Raw genomic sequence first — 24296 nt, 5'->3', positions numbered from 1 at the left:
TTATATATATATATATATATATATATATATATATATATATATATATATATATATATATATATATATATATATTTACATACATACATACATACATATATATATACATACACACACACACACACACACATATATATATATATATATATATATATATATATATATATATATATATATATATATATATATATATATATATATATATATTTCTTTCCTGTCATGCGGACGGGTCACCGCTCAAAAAACAACAATATCCCACAAATTGCCTAAACCAGTGTGTTATAGTTAGGAAAGGGAGACAGGGTAGGAAAGGTTGAATGTGTGTGCGCGCGTGCGTACGTGTGCATATCTATCAAAATATTTAGCTATATTGATTGAAGATAATGGCTGCCTCAGTGGCGTTAAATCTATAAGAGACCTTTCCTATTGATCCAATCTTCTCAACAGCACTACAATTAGAGAGGATATACAGAAAACTCATCAGCAAATGAATGAGTTTTTTACTCAAAAAAGTGTACTTTTTTAAGAATGATTAGATCAATAGGAAAGGTGTATTATAAAAATTAACACCACTGAGGTAGCCATTATCTTCAGTCAAACTTGCATGAAAGAGGGTCCCCTACCGAAATAAATATTTTCCCGTTATTTGTGACGGATTGTGTACACTATTATATCATCATCATCTCCTCCCACGCCTATTGACACAAAGGGCCTCGGTTAGATTTCGCCAGTCGTCTCTCTCTTGAGCTTTTAAACCAATATTTCTCCATCAAATATCTCCTACTTTGCGTTTCATAGTCTTCAGCCATGTAGGCCTGGGTCTTACAACTCTTCTAGTGCCTTGCGGAGCTCAATGGAAAGTACGCTATTATATAGATACATTTATTTGTATATGCGTACGTACCGTGCGTGCACTCTTGTTTAGCGCTTGTAGGCAAATGTCCGCATGTAAAACGGTGTGCCGTATTAAATCAATAATCTTTTTTCTTTACCTTTTCCCTCAATTCCACGGTTTTATTCCCCATTAAAGTTCCCTCCACAAAAACTAGCCGAACCCCTCAGCCAATCATTGGGCTTCTACGAAAACAAGTCATTAAAGCACATGGCCGCGGTGCGGCTCACCAATAATAATACGAGAATTACGGCTGTTGTTCGGGTCTACTAGGTATTTATTGGACCTGGTCTGGAATAAACCGCAATTATTAAACGATTCGTGTGAGCTACTTCTGGTTCTGTAAGGGCGAGGGAAAAGTGAACTTAATGCTGGGTCTGGAGGAAATAAGAGAGGTGAATGGCTTGGAAAAATCAGTTAGATTATAGTAAATATCAATTAATGTTGTTAATGTTTTTTAAAATATTTAAAACATTTTATTTCAATTTTTCATTACTTGTCATATCGTTTACTTATTTCCTCGTTTCCTTTCCTCACTAGGCTATTATTCCCTGTTGGAGCCCTTGGGCTTATAAGATTTTGCTTTTCCAACTAGAGTTGTAGCTTGGCTAGTAATAATAATAATAATAATAATAGTAATAGTAAAATCATATGATGAGAGAGAGAGAGAGAGAGAGAGAGAGAGAGAGAGAGAGAGAGAGAGAGAGAGAGAGAGAGAGAGAGAGAGATTAGTCATCGTGCGTGATTTGGATCCTGTAAAGTAATTTTTCCAAATTGTACGTGAGGCATAACACAGTCTTAGCCAACTGTTGGTATACCTGAAGCCACATACATCATTAAGCCTTCCCCCTTCAGTCTGTCGCTTCCGGGTATTAAGTAATATGGTATTCCGTGAGCCTTTGCACATAAAAGGTGCTTCAAAAGGTAAAATTATTACAATTAAAGCTTAAGTATGTGTGCATAAACCCTAACCATTTTAATTACATTTTTTTTTTTTTTTTTTTGAAGATGGAAAATATTAACCTTCCCTTTACCTTTGAAGGCTGGAACTCTCCTCCTTCTTTTGTTTACATTTCCTTCGCCCATGAAGTTCGAACCTCTCTACTCTACCTTCTGTCTCTTAATCATGTTACTGGAAATGTCAACCTCCCCTTCATTTGTTGAGACTTGAACACTTTCCAGTTCCCGTGTTGGGCTGTTTATCTTACTTTCACATGTGAAGTCTGAAGGAAGTTCCTATCCTTGTTTCTTAATTGCTGCATCTATCCCATTGCATGGGAAACCTGGAACTCTCTATCCCATTTTGTATTTCAAGAGGTTTGTTTGATAGTTTGGAACTCGCTATCTTCTTTTGTATTTCCAGAGGTATGTTGATAAAGCTTGGAACTCTCTGTCTTCTTTTGTATTTCCGGAGGTATGTTGATAGAGCTTGGAACTCTCTATGTAATTTTGTATTTCCAGAGGTTTGTTGATACAGTTTGGAACTTGCTATCTCCAATTGTATTTCCAGAGGTTTGTTAATAGAGTTTGGAACTTGCTATCTCCTTTTGTATTTCCAGAGGTTTGTTGATACAGTTTGGAACTTGCTATCTCCTTTTGTATTTCCAGAGGTTTGTTGATACAGTTTGGAACTTGCTATCTCCTTTTGTATTTCCGGAGATTTGTTAATAGAGTTTGGAACTTGCTATCTCCTTTTGTATTTCCAGAGGTTTGTTGATAGAACTTGGAACTTGCTATTTCCTTTTGTATTTCGGAGGTTTGTTAATAGAGTTTGGAACTTGCTATCTCCTTTTGTATTTCCAGAGGTTTGTTGATACAGTTTGGAACTTGCTATCTCCTATTGTATTTCCGGAGGTTTGTTAATAGAGTTTGGAACTTTCTATCTCCTTTTGTATTTCCAGAGGTTTGTTGATAGAACTTGGAACTGAGTATCTCCTTTTGTATTTTCTGAGGTTTGTTGATAGAACTTGGAACTTGCTATTTCCTTTTGTATTTCCGGAGGTTTGTTAATAGAGTTTGGAACTTGCTATCTCCTTTTGTATTTCCAGAGGTTTGTTGATACAGTTTGGAACTTGCTATCTCCTTTTGTATTTCCGGAGGTTTGTTAATAGAGTTTGGAACTTGCTATCTCCTTTTGTATTTCCAGAGGTTTGTTGATAGAACTTGGAACTTGCTATCTCCTTTTATATTTCCGGAGGTTTGTTGATAAAGTTTGGAACTTGCTATCTCCTTTTGTATTTCCGGAGGTTTGTTGATACAGTTTGGAACTTGCTATCTCCTTTTGTATTTCCAGAGGTTTGTTGATAGAACTTGGAACTTGCTATCTCCTTTTGCATTTCCGGAGGTTTGTTGATATAGTTTGGAACTTGCTATCTCCTTTTGTATTTTCTGAGGTTTGTTGATAGAGCTTTGAATTTGTGGTCTTTCTTCTTGTATTTCCAGAGGTTTGTTAATAGAGTAGAGTTTGGAACTCCATATCTCCTTTTGTATTTCCAGAGGTTTGTTGATAGAGTTTGGAGCTCTCTATCTTCTTTTGTATTTTCAGAGGTATGTTGATACAGCTTCAAAACCTCTATGTCATTTTGTATTTCCAGAGGTTTGTTAATAGAGCTTCGAATTTGTTAACTCTTCTTGTATTTCCAGAGGTTTGTTAATAGATTTTGGAACTCCATATCTTCTTTTGTATTTCCAGAGGTATGTTGATAGAGCTTGGAACTCGCTATGTCATCTTGTATTTCTTGAGGTTTGTTGATAGAGCTTCGAATTTGTTATCTCTTCTTGTACTTTCAGGGGTTTGTTGATAGAGCTTGGAACTCTTATCTCCTTTTGTATTTCCAGAGGTTTGTTAATAGAGCTTGAAACTCGCTATCTCCTTTTATATTTCCAGAGGTTTGTTGATAGAACTTGGAACTCTCTATTTTATTTTGTACTTCCATAGGTTTGTTGATAGGCCTTGGAACTCTCTCATTTTGTATTTCCAGAGGTTTGTTAATAGAGCTTGGAACTCTCTATCTCTTTTCATATTTCTAGAAGACTGTTGGTAGAGCTTGGAAATCTATCTCCTTTTGTACTTCCAGAGGTTTGCTGATAGAGCTTGAAACTCGCTATCTCCTTTTGTATTTCCAGGGGTGTTTGACCTTCATAGGTTTAAGAGGCAACTTTGACAATAGGAGAGAGAGAGAGAGAGAGAGAGAGAGAGAGAGAGAGAGAGAGAGAGAGAGAGAGAGAGAGAGCGAGATGTACATGAACAATGAACTTTGTCCTCTGTCCTCTTTACATTCAAAGTCGAAATAACGTAAAAATTGGGATATTTGATGTTTGATTTTGTTTGTCTTTTTCTTGAGTTCAAACACTCAAGATGCAACCTTGAAATCATTCTGACAATGACTTTACAACGGCGAGACGAAGTAACCAGTATATTTGACATGTCATTGTAATTTTATCGGATTTCTCATATCATGGGAACGTCGAGCCAAAATGTTTTTATCTTAGTTTTTTTTATCATTTTTTGTCGAGATTTCATTATGCAGTTTTCCCAGGGCATATTTCATCTCCTCGTAAACATTGCTAGAGAGAGAGAGAGAGGGAGAGGAGAGAGAGAGAGAGAGAGAGAGAGAGAGAGAGAGAGAGAGAGAGGAGAGAGAGAGAGAGAGAGAACTCATTTCCTAATTTTTTCACCATGTATTACGGGACCGAATAAGTTACCTTTTAGCTGGTCACAGGACTGACCGTTTAGAAAACCTTTCCCTCAATTTAGAATTATAATCAACTTCACCTTTAACGACATCGCTGTGTTCCTTGACCCTCTTCCCATAACCTCCTGTTCTGTTGAATAACCTTGTCCTTGTTTCTTAAAAAGGAAAAATAAGTGATTCCGAACGTGTTTTAGTGATTAGCATTAGCAACTTAATTAAGAGAAGAGTCTGTTTCATTTTGGAGCGCCTTATTTCTATCTCTTGGTTTATTTGAAGCTTTGGACTAAACATTAATGGGACCTTGTACTTTACTACTTCTACTGCTGCCACTTCTACTGCAACAACTGCTAATACTGCTAATGCTGCTTCTTCTACTACTATTGGTGCTGCTGATGATGCTTCTACTACTGCTACTGTTATAATTTTATTCTGAATTCAAGGTATGGACTTCCGACTGATTTGCTTTATTTAAGGAAGGCATTTAACTGACTTTGGGTATTTGCGCGTAATATGCATGAGTATGAATGCTACTGTCATGATATTCATCTTTTATTTGTAAAAAAAATGTGGAAATTAACAAACTACTCTCTCTCTCTCCTCTCTCTCTCTCTCTCTCTCTCTCTCTCTCCTCTCTCTCTCTCTCTCTCTCTCTCTCTCTCTCTTAGCTATGATTCGAGTTATCACATTCAAACGGTCCAATCTCTAATGTAAAATGAAAAAGTAATATTCTTGTCATCATAGTGCAATAAAAGTTATCAGGGTACGATTTAGTTTTGCGTCACTCTATCAAGAAAGGGAAGAAGAGTCTTATTGCTTATAAAACAAGGAAAAACTTTCCTTTCAATCAACAAAAGAAACGTAAAATTTTCAAGCTGTTATGAAAGAGTTGTAGTCTTTAAAGGCTAAACAGTTGTGCAATTGGAATGAGAGCTGAAAACAAAATGTTATTTAAAGGCTTAAAGACCGCTCATGAATGGCAGAGGCAAAGGACAGCAACATTGCCCTAGCAAGCAGGGCAATGCCCTAGAGACTGACCATACATACATATGATCAGCACCCAAACCCCCTTTCAAACCAAGCTAGGATCAAGGAGGGTCAGGCAATGGCTGCCGATGACTCAGCAGATAGGGTCCCCCCCCTCCTTAGCTCCCAAGGATTATGAGATTGCAGCGACCAAAGGAAGTAACGATTTTGAGCGGGACTCGAACCCCAGTCTGGAGTTTACCAGTCAGGGACGTTACCAAATAGGCCACCACGAACATGGAAAAGTCATTGGATGAGGTGACAAAAGAGTACACAAAGGTTTCCTCGAGTATCTGATCGAATCCTTAATGGATACTTCTATTTGTGGCTATAGGCAACATCAACATGGCAGCTGTTGGTTATGTCGGAAATATTTTGCAGAATATGGCTAAATTGTGGGTGATAATACCACACTTCTTAAGGCTCTTGGCTTGGTAGTCATAACGGTGATTCCATATTAATGTTCCAATATACAAATTATACCGAGTGCCATTTAACACTCTTCTTGCGGCACATTATGCGGTCCACTTTCATGAACTCAACTGCATTTCTTATAAACCTTTAAGAGATATACTGGGGGAAACTTGTAATACTCTGAACTTGAAAAAAATGTATACAGAGTATTGGTTTACATCACGAGATTTAATTGATTCTATTAATTAATATTCTAATCGTTTTAATCCCTTCATATTTCGCATTTAGATGTCATTGTATGAAAGTTGTGTGATTGGTTTTATAAGTTAAAATGATACTAAATATTGTGAGTGTAGAGGTATGGTTTATTCATTTGCATTACATAGCGCTGAATGGCCCTTGATACCACAGTGCTTGGCTTAAGGCCTAAATTTATATTTAATTCAATTTCCACATATTCATGTTATACATTTTGTATATAATTTAGTATTGATACGCAACAGCAAAGAAATAGAATAATTCTGGCATAACTCACATATGAAGGCGCCATTTATTTCTCATTCTCCTAACCAAAAATCATCATTATAAATCTGGCTTTGGTAGGATCTCAAGCCAAAGATTTCCTCTTGGGTTGCTGTTCTATTTGTTTTTCAAGATCCACTAATATTTCCTTCTTTGATTTCACACACAAAAAGGTAACGATACCTACAACAATAAATTTGAAAAAAAAAAAAAAAAAAAATTTTCGGAGAACATCTTTCCACTAAGTATTCCGAACACTTCCAAAGGTTCTACTCAAGATATTCCTGACACCCCCCCCCCTTCCCTATCATCACTTTCCAAACTCACAAGAGTGTGTGAAGTTTGCAAATTAGTAAGAATGCATCCAATATATATGGGAAGTAGCCTTCTAAAGTTGTTAAGTACAGGAAAAGTAAATTGCTTACAATTAGGTCCCTTTGTAGGCTCCCTTTGACACGAGATGGGATAATCCTCTTGGAACGGCTGTTTCAAGGACAAACTGAGTTAGCTTCCTTATTCCAAACTTCTGAAAATAATAGGTAAATTTTCATTTTCTTAAAATTCCATTAGAAGAGGATTAGCAATTGGAGATCATTCAAACCACAGTTTGAAGGATTAAAAGCCACTCATGAATGGCAGAGGCAAGGGGCAGTGACATTGCCCTATCAAGCAGGACAATGCCCTAGAGGCTGACCATGTATATTATGATTAGCGCCCAAGGCCCCTCTCCATCCAAACTAGGACAAAGAAGGGCCAGGCAATGGCTGCTGATGACTCAGCAGATAGACCTATAGGCCTCCCAAAAACCAGCCATCCTTAGCTCACAAGGATGGTGAGGTTGCAGCGACCAAAGAAACTAACGAGCTTCAACGGGACTCTAGCCCCAGTCTGGCGTTCACCAGTCAGGGACGTTACCACATCGGCCACTACAACCCTTATGTTCATATATTTTCTGTTTCCTACTCTTGAATTTGGAGATGGGGACATTCCTCTGGCCCTTAAATTTAAGGATCAAGAAAGTGCCTCCTCCAATAAGAGGAGGAGAATCGGAGCAGGGTTAGATAAAAGTTTGCTATGGTTAAAGATTAAAAGTCCACTGAACAACTAAACAGTACACGGACACAGACATATGTATATAAATCAGATGAATCACAAGTCTGTTATGTTACAAACTATAGGAATCCTGACTTTAATTACGAACAGATAATTTAAGACGGCAGAGATAAAAAAGAAAAATAAAAAAAAAGAACACTACTGGACTTTGTTAAAATAATTATCAAAGTTTAAAGGGTTCACAGACAAACGTAAAAACAGTAAAGCACAAGGTTTCTACCAACCGTGTGTCACACAATTGTACATAATTCCTTTTGTATATAATATGCTTGTATCTTCGCTCTTCCCTCGCACTCAAACGAACATGAAAATTCGTGTCTGCTGTTTTGCTCTGAATATTGTCTGTCTCTCGAACATGTTATGGCCTGTTGCCTTGAGATTTTGTATATAAAGAAGAGTGTTCCTTAATATATAACTCAGTCGATTGCATCCTGCCTTTGAGTTCACAACTCCTCTCTCGGCAGTCACATTGGTGACCCCGGAGTGACTCGCTCCTCCCACCTTCCCCCCCCCCCCCCCCCCCTTCCACCTCTCTCGGCCCGTCACATTGGTGGTCACTCCGGGGTCACCAATGTGACTGCCGAGAGAGGAGTTGTGAACTCAAAGGCAGGATGCAATCGACTGAGTTATATATTAAGGAACACTCTTCTTTATATACAAAATCTCAAGGCAACAGGCCATAACATGTTCGAGAGACAGACAATATTCAGAGCAAAACAGCAGACACGAATTTTCATGTTCGTTTGAGTGCGAGGGAAGAGCGAAGATACAAGCATATTATATACAAAAGGAATTATGTACAATTGTGTGACACACGGTTGGTACAGGTTCCATTAATGTTTATTCCGAAGATGCAAATAAACCATGAGGTAAAAATAAGGCGCTCCAAAACGTTGGATGAGGAGGAAGGAAGAATATACCTACAGAAACAAAAGAAACAAAAACCTAAAAGGAAATTAACGTCAGGATGGCACAACAAAGTTGAAAAAAAAAAATTGTAAGCAAAATTCCAAAAAACAGAACAATAGTAAAAAGACAATAGAGATGAGAGAATGTTAAGCTCCGCCATGGCTGAGGAATCAGCCATTGCCTAACATCCCTTTAAAAAAAGGTCTTATCATCCAGTGTGGGATTTCTCCCGAAACCAATTAAAATTTTGCCAATCACGAGGACCATGAATGGAATCTCCTTGTTGGAGTTAACGAGGTTAAGTCAAGATTTTACAAGTTTAATGTAATGAAATATATGCTTGCAATGGATGTATATCAAGATTAAAAGGTTTTATACGTATTTTAACATACCTGACTATTGGAAGATAAAAATTACTCCGTTGTTTCTTAAATAAAAATGAGATTTACAAATATAAGATAAAATTAGGAGTGCTAATGGTGGCGACAGGATATTTGCATAATGAATGCTATTAGAAAAGCTCAAAGTAGTTGGGGGTGACACCCTTCTTAATATTATTTAGATGGGTCTAGAGGTTCAAGAAATTGCGCATTATATTTCATTTGTATGCAAATAAGCACTTCAACTCAAACAAAAATTGTTTCCAGAAAGCCAGAATAGAAACATATTCACTTAGTGCAAAGAGTATAGTGAACGAAAACATTATTGGCTACGTTTCTTAAAATAGTTATTCTCATTATTCTTTGCCCTCCTTTTTATATTTAATGAGTTACTTGCAACTAATTGCATGTTGTATATGAAATTCGATTCGACACGCTCTTCAAAGCAGGCCTTTACATTGGTTGCACCTTATAATTTAACGTGGTAACTATTTTTGTCGAAAATAAGAAAATTGTGAGGGTTGCCCCACGGGACATTGATAGCATGTTTAGGAATATTGATAACCTGCTCTGGCTATCTTCTACCTTGACCGCTAAAGTGGTGGTTAGATCTAAGGTATGGTAGCAGCCTTTAGCTCTGATAAAAGAATGGTGGTCACTGAAGCTTGGCATTTGAGTGAAAATAATGATTTCTTAAAACAATTATAAGGGATTTGTATGTACAGAATGTCTCTTCTTCGGGATGTTCAAATTTCGCAATAGTGAACTAATTTCGTTTCCTGTTTACTTATAGTAAATGAGATATGATTTGGCATAATCTAAGCTGGAAAATTCTAGCGTAGAGAGGCCAATAAGTCTAGCTAGCATTTCTCACATGCAACCAAGTTTTAAATATTCAACAATAGCATTTGTTGACAAACTAAAATGACATGCAATAAAATAATATATTTGGCAATGGACGAGACACGTGATGTGGCAGTAAACAAAATTTCCCATCTCAATCTGTGTAAAATTTATACCTAATGTAACACGGAGAAAATACCAGTAAAACGAAATTATCAAACAAACATGTCTAAGTCTTTTCACTTTAGCGTTTGCATTCTGCGTGTAATAAAAGACGAAAAGAGTGGAATATGAAATGAGAGACGCCATCTGCACATGCCTCAATTAGTTTTTTATGGTTCCTTGTTTTTGATGGGATTATGGGTACCTGTCCAGACAATTCCTCATCTGACAAGCTTTGCGCTGAATGTAGACGAACGACAGCTCTCGGTACCTCCGCTATAGGCAAATTAGCCATAGTAAATACGGTGTCTGGCAGGAAATGGTCGTTTTCAGGTGACCTTTTCTTTTTTTTTTCTCGATGCCAGTTGTTGTTAGACATGGATCGAAATACTTCGGTTTATATACGATAATGATTAAGGACCAGAGAGTAAAGGGAGAGCGATTATGTTTATACCGATTATGATAAGAAGGGTAGTAGTAGTAGTAGTAATCATCATTATTATTACTACTACTACTACTACTACTACTACTACTACTATTGCTGCTGCTTTCCTTCTTATCATAATCTTTATAAGCATTGTAGTAGTAATATTGATAATAATAACAATTATTATTTTTATTATTATTATTATTATTATTATTATTACTAGTAGTAGTAGTAGTAGTAGTAATAGTAATAGTAGTAGTAGTAGTAGCAATATAATTTTCATTACTACTTTTATCATTGTTTACAATGTAGCTACATCAATGGCCTACGCAATTGTGACATCAGATTGATAACGACCTCTACTCCCATAACAACCCTCTCTCTCTCTCTCTCTCTCTCTCTCTCTCTCTCTCTCTCTCTCTCTCTCTCTCTCTCTCTCTCTCTCTCTCTCTTTTCTTCTTCTTCTTCATCCGCCTGAGAACCTTTTCCCAGTATCACTAAGACGCACAAACCAAGAAACCCCGAAGCCATTATTAAAACCGATCGACAGGTTCCCGGTAAACCTTGGAGTCGCGTAAGTGGATTTATTTATTTAGTCGATGGAAAAGGGCTTCTCCAACTCCCTACCCTTTGTCTTTACCAGACCTTCTAAGTATTCCCCTCTCGCGTAGCGGCGCCGCCCTCCCTTGTTTCTAGTTAGTTCGTTCGCTTTTTAAAAAAGGGGCTGACGTGCTGCGTTTGCGGATTATGACCCTCGGCTTTTGTTGGCACTCCTCCCAGACCCCCCCCCCCCCCCCGGCTACCCCGCCTACCTTCCAACGCCATCACTCGTTCCCGCCGGAGGATTTCGGAGGATTTCTCAGCTGTTGTTTACTTGCAATGTTGTTTTTAGATTAAGACGATCTTGTGCAAGCTCGGTCTCTTCTTTTGCGCTGAGCAGTCTCTGGATTTGAAATGGATGGACCAAATGTATTTCAGACAACTCTTATTATGTGATCTTTCTCTCTCTGCTACATGGTTCTGTAATGTTTGTCTACCTTTATTGATAAATGAAATTTTTAAAGTAATTCAGGTAAAATTTACAGTTTACCACATCCATAGATCATAATGAATGGTACACATACAGATTAATTTTATAATTGTCATTTCTGTTATGATCATAACAATTGCATTTCATTCCATTAAACAATCAATTAAAAAATCAATGGTTGGCTGTATCAATACAATCACTATTTTAAAATTTTTCTGTTGCACAGAAAAATTCCAAAAGCTGTGCAAATCAAATTGTCACTTGGTAATGTTTAAAGAATAATAAGTAAGCTTACCAACTTATAGATTTGTTAAGAGAATATAATTAACAACATTTATACAGTGATGCCCGAGTTTTTGTGTATATTTCTACTGAATGTTTAAGTTTTCATAGATGATACACCATTTTTTCAATAATAAACATCTATTCAATTTACATGCATATTAAGTTTTTTTCACTGTATTTCATCTTCCTTATTATGAATTACCAATCATCACGTATTAAGTGTCGATCAATAGAATTTATCTATTGCAGAGGCAAAGTGGATAAATGATGAAATAAATTGAGAATTATTTTGTTCATGAACAAATGAAGAGATTCGCATATTCAACAGAAGTCGATTATGTATCACTCTTGCTATTACGATATGCAATACATCTTTTTCATAGCTTGTCTTTATAATATATATACAGTATATATATACATATACATATATATGTATATATATATATATATATATATATATATATATATATATACAGTATACATATACTGTATACATATATATATATATATGTATATATATATATATATATATATATATATATATATATATATATATATATATATATATATATATCTTTCCCTTTTCTGTTTTCTCTCTTTTGTATATACAAACATAAAAGCTAATGATAATAATAACATTAATTCAGTAAGAAGAATAAACGCAAATCACATCCACCGAGATTCCCACCACCCAAGGCAGTCACTGGAATGGAGCAATGGAATGGGTGGAACTGATTCATGGGAATTGCTCTCATGGATGTAATTCCAGTTACTGGCAGAAAATTCACTTCCGGGTAATTCATCTTGACTTCGAAGGATAACGCGCTGTTGGTAAAGGATTCTTTTTCTCTTTTGGGTTCCATAAGTATTTGACTTGAGAGAAATTGCGAGCTAGGGTAATTAAAAAATGTACTCTATTATTATTATTATTATTATTATTATTATTATTATTATTATTAATTGCTAAGCTACAACCCTAATTGGAAAGGCAGGAAGCTATAACCCCAGGGGTTCCATCAGGGAAAATATCCCAGTGAGGAAAGGAAAAAAGGATATAAGAGAATGAATTAACAATTAAAATAAAATATTTTAAAAACAGTAACAACAATTAAAATGTATATCGAATCCTGTCGTTATTTAGCTTGTATGTAATCAAGGGTGATTTTCATAGTAATGAACGATCGGAAAAAAAGAAAAAGAAAGAGATAAAGATTAATACTGACTCATATTATTGCCTAAACTATAATTGCTAACGCGCACTTGTGCAGATATGACCTTGAGCGATAATATTACTTCTAGGAATCGTATAAATAAATATTCATAAATTAACTAAAACTCAAAAATTCGGGGTCATACTGTTCAAGGAAATCTGGACTCTCATTCTAATTAAATATGTTTATGAATATTTCAGGTGATCATAGAGACTCTCATTAAAGTGTATTCATGATGAGGAGATGATCGCCTAGTATTTACCTACTTATGGTTCGTGGGGCTTAAAAGACAGGTTTCTCGGTAATACTTCGTGTGCTGACTATGTGATGGTGTTAAAAGCCTGATTCTTTGGATTTTGGTGAAGCTTATCTTATGTGCACGCATATACATAAATAAATGCGAGACTAGGAATTTATACATACAAATACGCACACACACACACTATATATATATATATATATATATATATATATATATATATATATATATATATATATATATATATATATATATATACATATATAAGGGTATACAGTACACACATATATATGAGTGTATACAGTATATACACATACATTTGTAAGCACAAATACACCTATATGTGTATATGGAAAGAATATAATGGGAATAACACTGAGACAGAAAAAGAGCAACATGGATACGAGAGCAAACTAAAGTAGATGATATACTACCATCAAGTAAGGAAAAGACATGGACATGGGTAGGATATATGATGAAAATGACAGATAATACATGGAAAAGAAGAACAACAGAATTGGCACTTAGAGATTGCAAACGAAGCAGGGGAAGGAAGAGAAGACGATGGATTGACGAGTTAAGAAATTTTGCGGGTATAGACTGGCATGACAAAACGCGTTGAAGGGAAAGTATGAGGCCTTTGTACTGCAGTGGACGAGCAACGATTGATGATGAGGATATATGTGTGTGTATATATATATATATATATATATATATATATATATATATATATATATATATATATATATATATATATATATTTCTTCTCCACACTATTTTCTTTGTTGGAGCCCTTGGTCTTATGGCATACTGCTTTTCTAACCAGGGTTTTAGCTTACCTAATAATAATAATAATAATAATAATAATAATAATAATAATAATAATAATATGTTAGCTGTTTTACCCAGGAAAAATACAAACCTCTTTGTTAAGGATAAGAGTTGCCAGTTATCTATTTTTCTTCAGAAAATATAATCATGGCCTTCAAACTGACATCGGGTAACACGATTATTAATGACACATAAAATGATTAAGTAAATTTAATTACCATTTATGCGTCCAAACCTGAAAATCATCTTTTATGAGATTTTTTTAATTTCATTTATCAATTCAAAACAGTCGTCTATTCGAACAAGTATAAATTATTCAACTGGTTATATTATTATTATTATTATTATTATTATTATTATTATTATTATTATTATTATTATTATTATTATTATTATTATTATTTGATGATGATTAACTAAGTTGGAAAAGTAGGATGTTATAAGCCCAAGGGCTTCAACGGGGAAAAATAGCCCAGTTAGTAACGGAATTATATAAATAAATAAACTTTATGAGAAGTAATGAATAAAGAATATAAAACATCTTAAGATCAAGTCAGTCATATATAACCTAAGACGAGAGACTTATGTCAGCCTATTCAACCTAAAAATATTTTCTTTACGATTTTATAAAATCTTCAGTGTAACCTGTCGTTTGGGGTAATAAGGAACCTCGGTTAGCTCGCAATGCTCGTCATTGATCTAACCTTATACTTCTAATACTCGACTCATCCACGAAGTTTCAATTTTAAAGTGAGCACTGGTATGTCACTGTCGTCTCAGTTTCTCGGTCCAGGGTTCGATTTCCTGGCCGACCAGAAGCAATTGCCTTTGAGTTGATTCCCCATTGGATATCTGATCCCGAGGTATAGAGAGAATCTATATTTTAAGAGGAGAATAATGTATGGCTTATTTGAATATGAAAAACAAGTCTAAATGTGCAAAATTTATGATGGTTCATATTCTGCATTGATTCGCGACACTGCAATGGCTAATCAGTTAGAGTACCGACGCATTAATGCGATTAGTTCGAACAGATGCAACAAAGAACACTGAATCAGGTCGGGAAATTTATCATATCAAGGCCTGAAGTCTATTGATTTTGAGCACAATCGCTGGTCACAGCCATTGGGCGTAATAACACTTGCATCGTTTCACACCAGGTTGGTTAATTGGGTCGTTTTAAATTGGCCTTATTCTATTAGTCTTGTCCTAAGGAAACTGGTCTGGACATTATGTGCAATTGTGCAAATTACCATGAAAATCTATAGAGGGAATTTCCGCTCTAAATTCATGTTGTTTGTAGACAATGTTGATTCATCCTGCAGTTTACCAGACGAGAACTGAAAAGTGGATTATCATTTATATTTATTATTACTATTACAAGTGAACTTGTAACATTACAAAACCAGAGTGCTGCAATCCCAAGGGCCACAATAAAGGCAGCACCCGAGTACGGAAAAGAAATAAGGAATATATGTGTATGTATATATATATATATATATATATACACACACACACACACACACACACACATATATATATATATATATATATATATATATATATATATATATATATATAAAAGATAAATAGGGAAAAACAAATAGCCTTAAAACTCGGTGGCTCAACACTGAAGCCTTTTAACAATAAACCTCTTTAATTTCTGAAGAAATATGACCGCTGTCTGGAACTATGTACATTTCCTTTGTCATTATTAGTTGATAACGTCGTTAAGCATAAATTTTGAACACTTATGAGAAGATTGTGCTGAAAGAGGTTGGATTTCAGCAAAAAGGGGTCACATAGCTCGTATATTATCTTAATAATAGAGCGCCGATTTAATTTTTAATAAGAACCTGATAATAACCATGAATGCACTTGGAGATTTCGTGAACGTAGATGATAATAATAAGAATATGAAATATGAATCAAGCCTATAAACAACTCTCATTAACACGAATAAGTACATATTATATATATATTATACATATATATATATATATATATATGTATGTATATATATACATATATATACACATATATAATATACTATATATATGTATGTAAATTATATATATTATATATATATATGTTATATATATATATATATATATACACACATATATATATACAGAGAGAGAGAGAGAGAGAGAGAGAGAGAGAGAGACGATTTTATCCCTGAGACATGATAAAATAGATGAGTTGACATTTATTCAGCCTCTCACACATGGTGTGTATGAGAGAGAGAGAGAGAGAGAGAGAGAGAGAGAGAGAGACTACATTTTCCCAGAAGACATGCTAAATAGAGGAGTTAACATTTATTCAGCCTCTCACCCAATTGTCTGTATGTTTCTATGTAATCATCTGGGGTCCGAAAGTTGGCACAGTTCATTCACCTAAAATGTTAAGTCAGTCTTAAAATTATAATTTGACTATCAACAAAGATAAATTCAAAGATATATAAACAACAGCTAACTCTAGATATAGTTGATGAAACAAATTTGCTGAATTCAATCTGCATTGGTCGTAAAGACATAAGCATCGAACATAGTTTCCCAGTTTGTCCCCAGTATGGAAAAGTCCGTCAGATTTGATGAATTTTTCTACGCAATCCAAAGGAAACGACGAGCTCGAATGATTAAGGCGCACGGGAGCGTGTTTCCCCGTCCTTTTGTGCTTTGCTAAAACTCCCTCGCTACAATTCGAAGCATTTTCTGCATCAGTCGCTCTCCTAACCACAAGGAGAGACAAGGGGGTTTAGTGGTCACGCACAATGCAGTACTGGACGTCCTCTGCAATTGCAGCCGTGTCTGGGATAATAAAGAACACGACAAACATCGCGCTACTGTTTACATGGCCACCGAGGGAGGGGAATTTATTCGTAAGTGGTCCTTCACTTGCGAGCGTTTTTGCTTGCTGGCAGTCACTCCCCGCCATGTGAGAGGCTGTTGGCGTTTTGGGGATATTTCGGGGAAAAACTTTAAATTTTCAGATTTATAAAAGTCGTATAAGGCTGTATCATGCATAATACTTATGCATTATGATAAGAAGAGAGAGAGGAGAGAGAGAGAGAGAGAGAGAGAGAGAATAGAATATATATGTATACACACATGAACACATGCATACATAAATATATGTATAGTATATATATATATATAATATATACATATATATATATATATACATATATATATGTATATATTATGTACTGTATTTATATATATATATATATATATATATCAATATATATATACATATATATATATATATATATATGTGTGTGTATATATATAAATTTTTTTTACTATTTTCATTACAAAAAATAAAATTTTTTTTCTATGATAGCTAAGCAGTCATACAGTATATAAGGACTCGAGTTAGTGGAAAGCATTTTCAAGCTCTATCAAAAGAATAAGCTTGCAGGTTGGTAGAGACTTTAAGGGACAGAATACAATTCATTTAAAATCCATAGTCGGAGGGAAGGAGGGAGGAAAGAGGGGAGAGAGGGAGTATTGAAATTAATTACTCAGAAGCCAGCCATCTCTGCTCATTCCAAGTGCGAAATTGAATCCTGTATGGACTTCGGCGTGTCCAGGGGGAATAGATGATTGATTGATTAAATTGCATTCCTTGTGGCACCACGACCGAGGATAAGCGATGTAATGCAGACAGAGGTTTGCTGATGAATTGACTGGTCTCGTAAAGAGTGGAAATCGTAACTGAGGTCATCACCCTGCAGAAAAAAAAAAAAAAAAAAAAAAAAAAAAATATATATATATATATATATATATATACCGTTTTCATAGGTAAAATCTTGATATAACCGTTCTCTTGAGATTACATTCATATAATACATGCATAGTTTATGGACGGACTCACATACACACACATATATATCTACATATATAGATACATATACCGTACATACATGGATATGCATGTTTATACTATACACACACACGCACACTCACACACACACACACATATATATATATATATATATGTATATATATACATATATATATACATACATATTTTTACATATATACCATATTTTATATATATATATATATCTATATATATATATATATATATCTATATATATATATATATATATATAGATATATATATATATATATATATTCTGTATATATATATATATATATATATATCTGTATATATATTATATATATATATACTGTATGTATGTGTGTAAGGAGTAACTATCAAACAACGACAGTGAAACACAACAAATGGTGGAAAATAATGATTTGAATTGCTTCCTCTAAAAACTTAAAAAAACACCAATTATAAAAAAAAATCCCCAAAAAAAGAAAGCAATCAGAAAAATCAACATGCTTTTACATTAATAACGATTCACTATTCGAAATACAAAGTAACTCTTTGATGAAAAAAAAAATGCAAGAAAAAAAAAATACTTTTTAGAAATGGGAAAGCGAATCACAATATGAAGGACTGAAGTCTCACATCGAAATGGATAATGCAATTAAAAACGCTCACGTCGTGTTTACCCCGTCATGCCGGATAATGGCAATTGAGTGGAACTGATTCGTGACAAATGTCCAAATTTTAAGGATTTGATACAAAATCATACAAGATGATAGAATTGGATATGAAGATTTAAAGATTAAACCGAGACGCAGGTGCACATAAATATTATCATGCAGGCATGTATAAATACATGCACGGACACACACATACGGTCATACATAAATATATGATATTTACAAATGTATGTGTAAACACGGATTTATAGATATTTAGACATACACTCACACAAACACACACACATATATATCTATCTATCTATCTATCTATATATATATATATATATATATATATATATGTGTATATATATATTTATATATATATAATATATATACACACATATGCATGTGTGTATGTATGAGAGAGAGAGAGAGAGAAGAGAGAGAGAGAGAGAGAGAGAGGAGGAGGAGGAGGGGTCGTGAGCGTGTATCAAGATTTGTGATGGAACACTGGATACAAAAAAAGAATACAAAAGTAAATAATTTACACTTTATCTAAATGGATAAACCACCAGGGAAATACAATGGAGTTGTAAACAAAATTTCGTTCAACCGAACAGATGAAAAGAGAGAGAGAGAGAGAGAGAGAGAGAGAGAGAGAGAGAGAGAGACCCACCCAAATACTAAATTCTACATATACAGACTTTGTTCTATTCGTGTACAGCAAAATATCAATACATTAGAGAGAGAGAGAGAGAGAGAGAGAGAGAGAGAGAGAGAGAGAGAGAGAGACTCACCCAAATACTAAATTCTACATATACAGACTTTGTTCTATTCGTATACAGCAAAATATCAATACATTAGAGAGAGAGAGAGAGAGAGAGAGAGAGAGCAGAGAGAGAGAGACTCAACTTAATTCTAAATTCTACATATACAGAATTTCTTTGTTTTATTCTTGTACAGCAAAATATCAAAACATGAGAGAGAGAGAGAGAGAGAGAGAGAGAGAGAGAGAGAGAGAGAGAGAGAGCTGTTGGTATTAATCCAACAGGCTTGTACCACTGCATACAAGGTCCTCTGCTCTCTGGAATGGCATTGCCAGTGTTTATACTGCGTCAAACAGGAATGCGTTCATGAAAGGAATATTCCCGTCTCCTTCACGCCTCATGAGTGTTCTCAAGAGTTACATTGAACGAGAGATAATTCGGATATAGGAACAGGGGACGTTTTCAAAAACTTAGGGATTTGCTAAACTGTGGGTCGAGTCCCGCTCAAGTTCGATAGTTTCTTGTAATGTCTGCAACCTCACCATCCTTGTGAGGTAAGAATGTGGGTTTGGGGAGGCGGGCTATAAGTTTACCTGCTGAATTAGCAGCAGCCATTGCCTGGTCCTCCCTGATCCTATCTTGGATGGAGAAGGGGGTTTGGTGCTGATCTCTAAGGCACTGTCCTGCTAAACAGGACAATGTTACTGTCGCTTGCCTCTGCCATTCACGAGTGACCTTTAACTACAACAATTAATTTTAAACATAATGGTAACTACCTTTAGTTGATATTTTGTAAATCAATCAATTAATAAGTTAATGACTGAAATGATGGTTATCAAACTCGTAAGTTAATGAAAAATTAAATCAAATACATACTTTCAAAAGATCCATGAAAGGTATTAAGAATCATAAAAAATAACGCTAAGAAAATTACAAGCAAATTTGAGAATTAGTGATGGTAATTACCACATTTGTGGTCATTTGATAACACTGTAATAATTAGATCTTATAATGATAAATATTAATCAAATAAATAAAAAAAGAACGTTATTACAATAGACAATGTCGCTGTAGTTGATAATAGCAAAGATAAACACGCCAGCCTGTTACTTGAATATAAAAATATTTGTACAATAGAGTGTTAATAAAATCATAAGTATAAACGATAATAATGAAAAGCATTGCCATATTTAGGACTTTCAAATCAAACAAAAAGAAAACAATGAATAATGTATAACATAAAGAAATATCAATAATGATCAACACTACAGAGTGTTCTAGTACTTTTATTCCAGCTGTGACCAGATTGTGTAAAGATCCTCCCAATCAGGCAGTTGAATCGGTGGAACTTCAGAAGTTCAAACTTGCAACAAATGTTTTTATGTTGAACATGTTAACATAAGTCTCTCTCCATAGTTTATATATGACAGATCTGTTTTTATGCATAACTTCTCATAATTTATTTATTCCTTATTTCCTGGGCTATTTTCCCTATTGGAGTTCTTGGGCTTATAGCATTATGATTTTCGAACTAGGGTTGTAGCTTAGCTAATAATAATAATGATAATAATAATAATAATAATAATAATAATAATAATAATAATAATAATAATAATATTCATAACAACATCAACAATAATAATAATAATAATAATAATAATAATAATAATAATAATAATAATAATAATAGTAAAATCACCCACCAATTTACAATTTGCAAAAAAAGAAAAAAAAATCCTTATTGTATAAATGAAATGTATAATATAGCTACGAACAAATGACTAACAACCATGACTGAACAACAGGGCGAATAGAAATGCACATCCATGAATGATGAATTATGTATTTCAACGCTTGATTTAAAGTTTTGCGTTGCTAATGACCGTTGATAATTGCCCTTGTCTGCCTGCTAATTTGAAAAGACCTTTAATTAGGGAGTAATATCTGACAATACTTTACAATTAGCAGTAATGAAATTAATTTGTTAACTATCAGTAACTAGTATTATTGTCTCTTTTTAATTACAAACCATTATCATTCAATGTAAAGTTGTTCACTTGTTAATGTCAATGATGATTGGAATACATACACACACACATATATATATGTATGTATATATATTTAAAAATATATGTATATAGTTATATATAGGTATATATTGTATATATTATATATATTGCATATATATCATACACACATATTCGTATATTGTATGTATATATATATATATATATATACATATATATATATCATAAATATTTACACACACATATATATATTATATAATATTTACACACAGCACCACACACACACACACACACATATATATATATATATATTATAGATATACATAAATACTGTATACAAATTATATACATATATATATATATATATATTCATATACATACATACATACATGCATGCAAATATATGTATATACATAGATAGATATATATATATATATACATATATATGATTATCATTATTATTATAGTAAAGAGACAAATGCCAAGCGCTTTATTTGAAATACTAATAAGGATAATAAATATTAATATTTCGTGACCTTTGAATAACATTTAAGGTTAATAAACTTTAGGTTGATATTATGCTTCATTCAAATCAAAATACCGCATAAGCCCAAACAAATGTCTATCCTGATTGACAAAAATAATTCACCTTCAAATGTATGAAATTAAGTATGATTTCATTATCCATCAAAGTCCAAAAAATCAGCCCATGAAACATATTAACATATGAGATCACCGAACATGAAAGCATTGCTTCAGTTCATATGATTTTATAAACGCGTTGAAAAAAAAAAAAAAGGTGTTGTTATTACAATTGATCGTTGTTCTATGATACACTGTGATAATCTCCCTCCATTTTAATAAAAATGAGACTCCTGTGTGACTTTGGGTTCGAATGAGAACATGTATTCTGACCGAACATGGTTGGTGGTACTTGGAGCAGCTAGGTAACAACCATGTATAACAGCTGAATGACACGGTCTGACATAGTTAAGCAGGATGAAATGAGGAAGCATGTAAAATCATATTATCCATAATCCTTTTCAAGTATTGTAATTATATTCGGCTCTAAATGTTAAATACCAAAAAAGTATTTAGAATTAATTAAAACTATGGTATAAATCAGAAGTTTCAAGGAATCACCAACTCTGATGATATGCAGTATATGCCTTATAAAACGTCAATTAATATTATTATATATGGATTCTTATTCAAATAAATAACTATACTTCAACCATGATGCATAGCAATATCTAAAAATATTGAATTTTATATCATAATTTTTTCATATATGAATCAACTACCATGACAAGGTAGACCAAGTGATTAGACCATGATTTTTCATACCCCATAATACTTGTATACTAAAAATGACAACAACAACAAAGATCGCACTCCGATAGCTTTTACTTTTGCAGATTTTATGAAACCTTCTAACATAGGAAAAAACCAGTAATTAGACCATGATTTTTTTATGCCTCTGGGTATACTAAAAATGACAACAACAACAAAGATGTTCTCACTCCCATAGTTTTTACTTTTTCAGATTTTATGAAACTTTCTAACACTGGAAAAGAACCAGTAATTACACCATGATTTTTATGCCTCTTAATATAATAAAAATAACAACAATAAAAATCTTCTCCCTCCCACAGTTTTTACTTTTTCAGATTTTATGAAACTTTCTAACATAGGAAAAGAACCCAAGTGATCTGCGCCACTGAAGCGCTCACTGGAATGATTTTTTTTTCTTCTGGGAACCATTAATGTCTCCGTCCTGTAATTACCAGTAATTTGCCTTGAGCTGTCGCCAGTGATCTTTAACTACAGGAAGTGACCTTCTGTGAATGTCACGAACTTTTACAAAATCGTCTGCTGTTGGGAGGCTGCTGTCATAAAATCTTAGAATTGTGAGCTGGATGTTACTGTTTATGTAAGGAAGATTTATTGTGCTTTAATTAGTCATACCCACCCACATACACGTCCCCACACACACTCATACACACATATATATATACATATATATACATATATATATATATATATATATATATATATATATGTATATATGTGTGTGTGTGTGTGTGTGTGTGTGCAAAAAAAAAAAAAACACAAAAGGGAAACAAAAATATAGAGTGATTCCTGTCTATCTTCGTCTAACTTTTTCAAGAGACCTCTTGAAGAAGATGAAACTGTTTTATGCATCTGAGCATCACATTTCCCAGTGAGTTATACGTTCGTGCGCGCGCGTGTATATATATATATATATATATATATGTATATAAATATATATATATATATAATGTATATAAATATATATATATATATATATATGTGTATATATATCTATATATATATATATGCGTATATATATATATATATATATATATATATATATATATATATATATATATATATACACACACACACACATATATATATATATATATGTATGCGTGTGTGTGAGTGTGTGTGTGTCAACAACATTGGTTTACTGATGAAATATTTTATTCAGCCTTTACTATTATTTTCTCCTTTTACTGTCAGGTTACAGGTATCAACGAGGATCTGTGGTACATTAAAAAAAAAGGAGATAAAACAAGGTTATCCCCGGAGGCATTGTGTGCGTCTTGAATAATATAAGAGTACATTTCAATCGGACAAAACCTTTATATCTGTGATTAGTAATACCACTGTAATACTTAGTTTTATACAAAGAGGATTATCAGTGAGTATTTATTTTCTTTTCAGAGCCTTTTAACGGACACATGTGAAATTATGTTGCTTGGGAAAATGATCGAAAAAGTTCATGCCAAACCAAGTCTGAACCAAAAGAAGGAAAGACTGGAAGTGAGATGCTCTTGGCTGACTGTGAATTGAAGTGTGTTGAGATTGCAAAGAATCTTCATAAGTGTTGTCTTGTTTCTTTCATGGAAAGCTAACGTTCAGGGATGAGCTTTTGCAGTGACAGCCGTATTGATCTTTGAAAAGCGACCCCAAT

The 24296-nt window shown here is 33.7% G+C and overlaps 1 protein-coding gene across 4 annotated transcripts in view; it reads left to right on the top strand.

Moving 5' to 3' along the window:
- The window catches only part of LOC137641477 (ligand of Numb protein X 2-like), a 62294-nt gene that overhangs the window by 22905 nt on the left and 15093 nt on the right, over window positions 1–24296 (top strand). For all 4 annotated transcript variants that reach the window (XM_068374083.1, XM_068374080.1, XM_068374082.1 and 1 more), the window contains one exon: window positions 24047–24296. This exon is cut by the window's right edge and continues 273 nt beyond it. The gene's annotated coding sequence lies outside the window, so the exon portion shown is untranslated. The remainder of the gene's footprint in view (window positions 1–24046) is intronic.

The sequence above is a fragment of the Palaemon carinicauda genome, chromosome 5 (genome assembly GCF_036898095.1).
Source record: "Palaemon carinicauda isolate YSFRI2023 chromosome 5, ASM3689809v2, whole genome shotgun sequence".
In the NCBI taxonomy this organism is placed as follows: Eukaryota; Metazoa; Arthropoda; class Malacostraca; order Decapoda; family Palaemonidae; genus Palaemon; species Palaemon carinicauda.
This window is presented reverse-complemented; position numbering and strand designations above follow the sequence as displayed.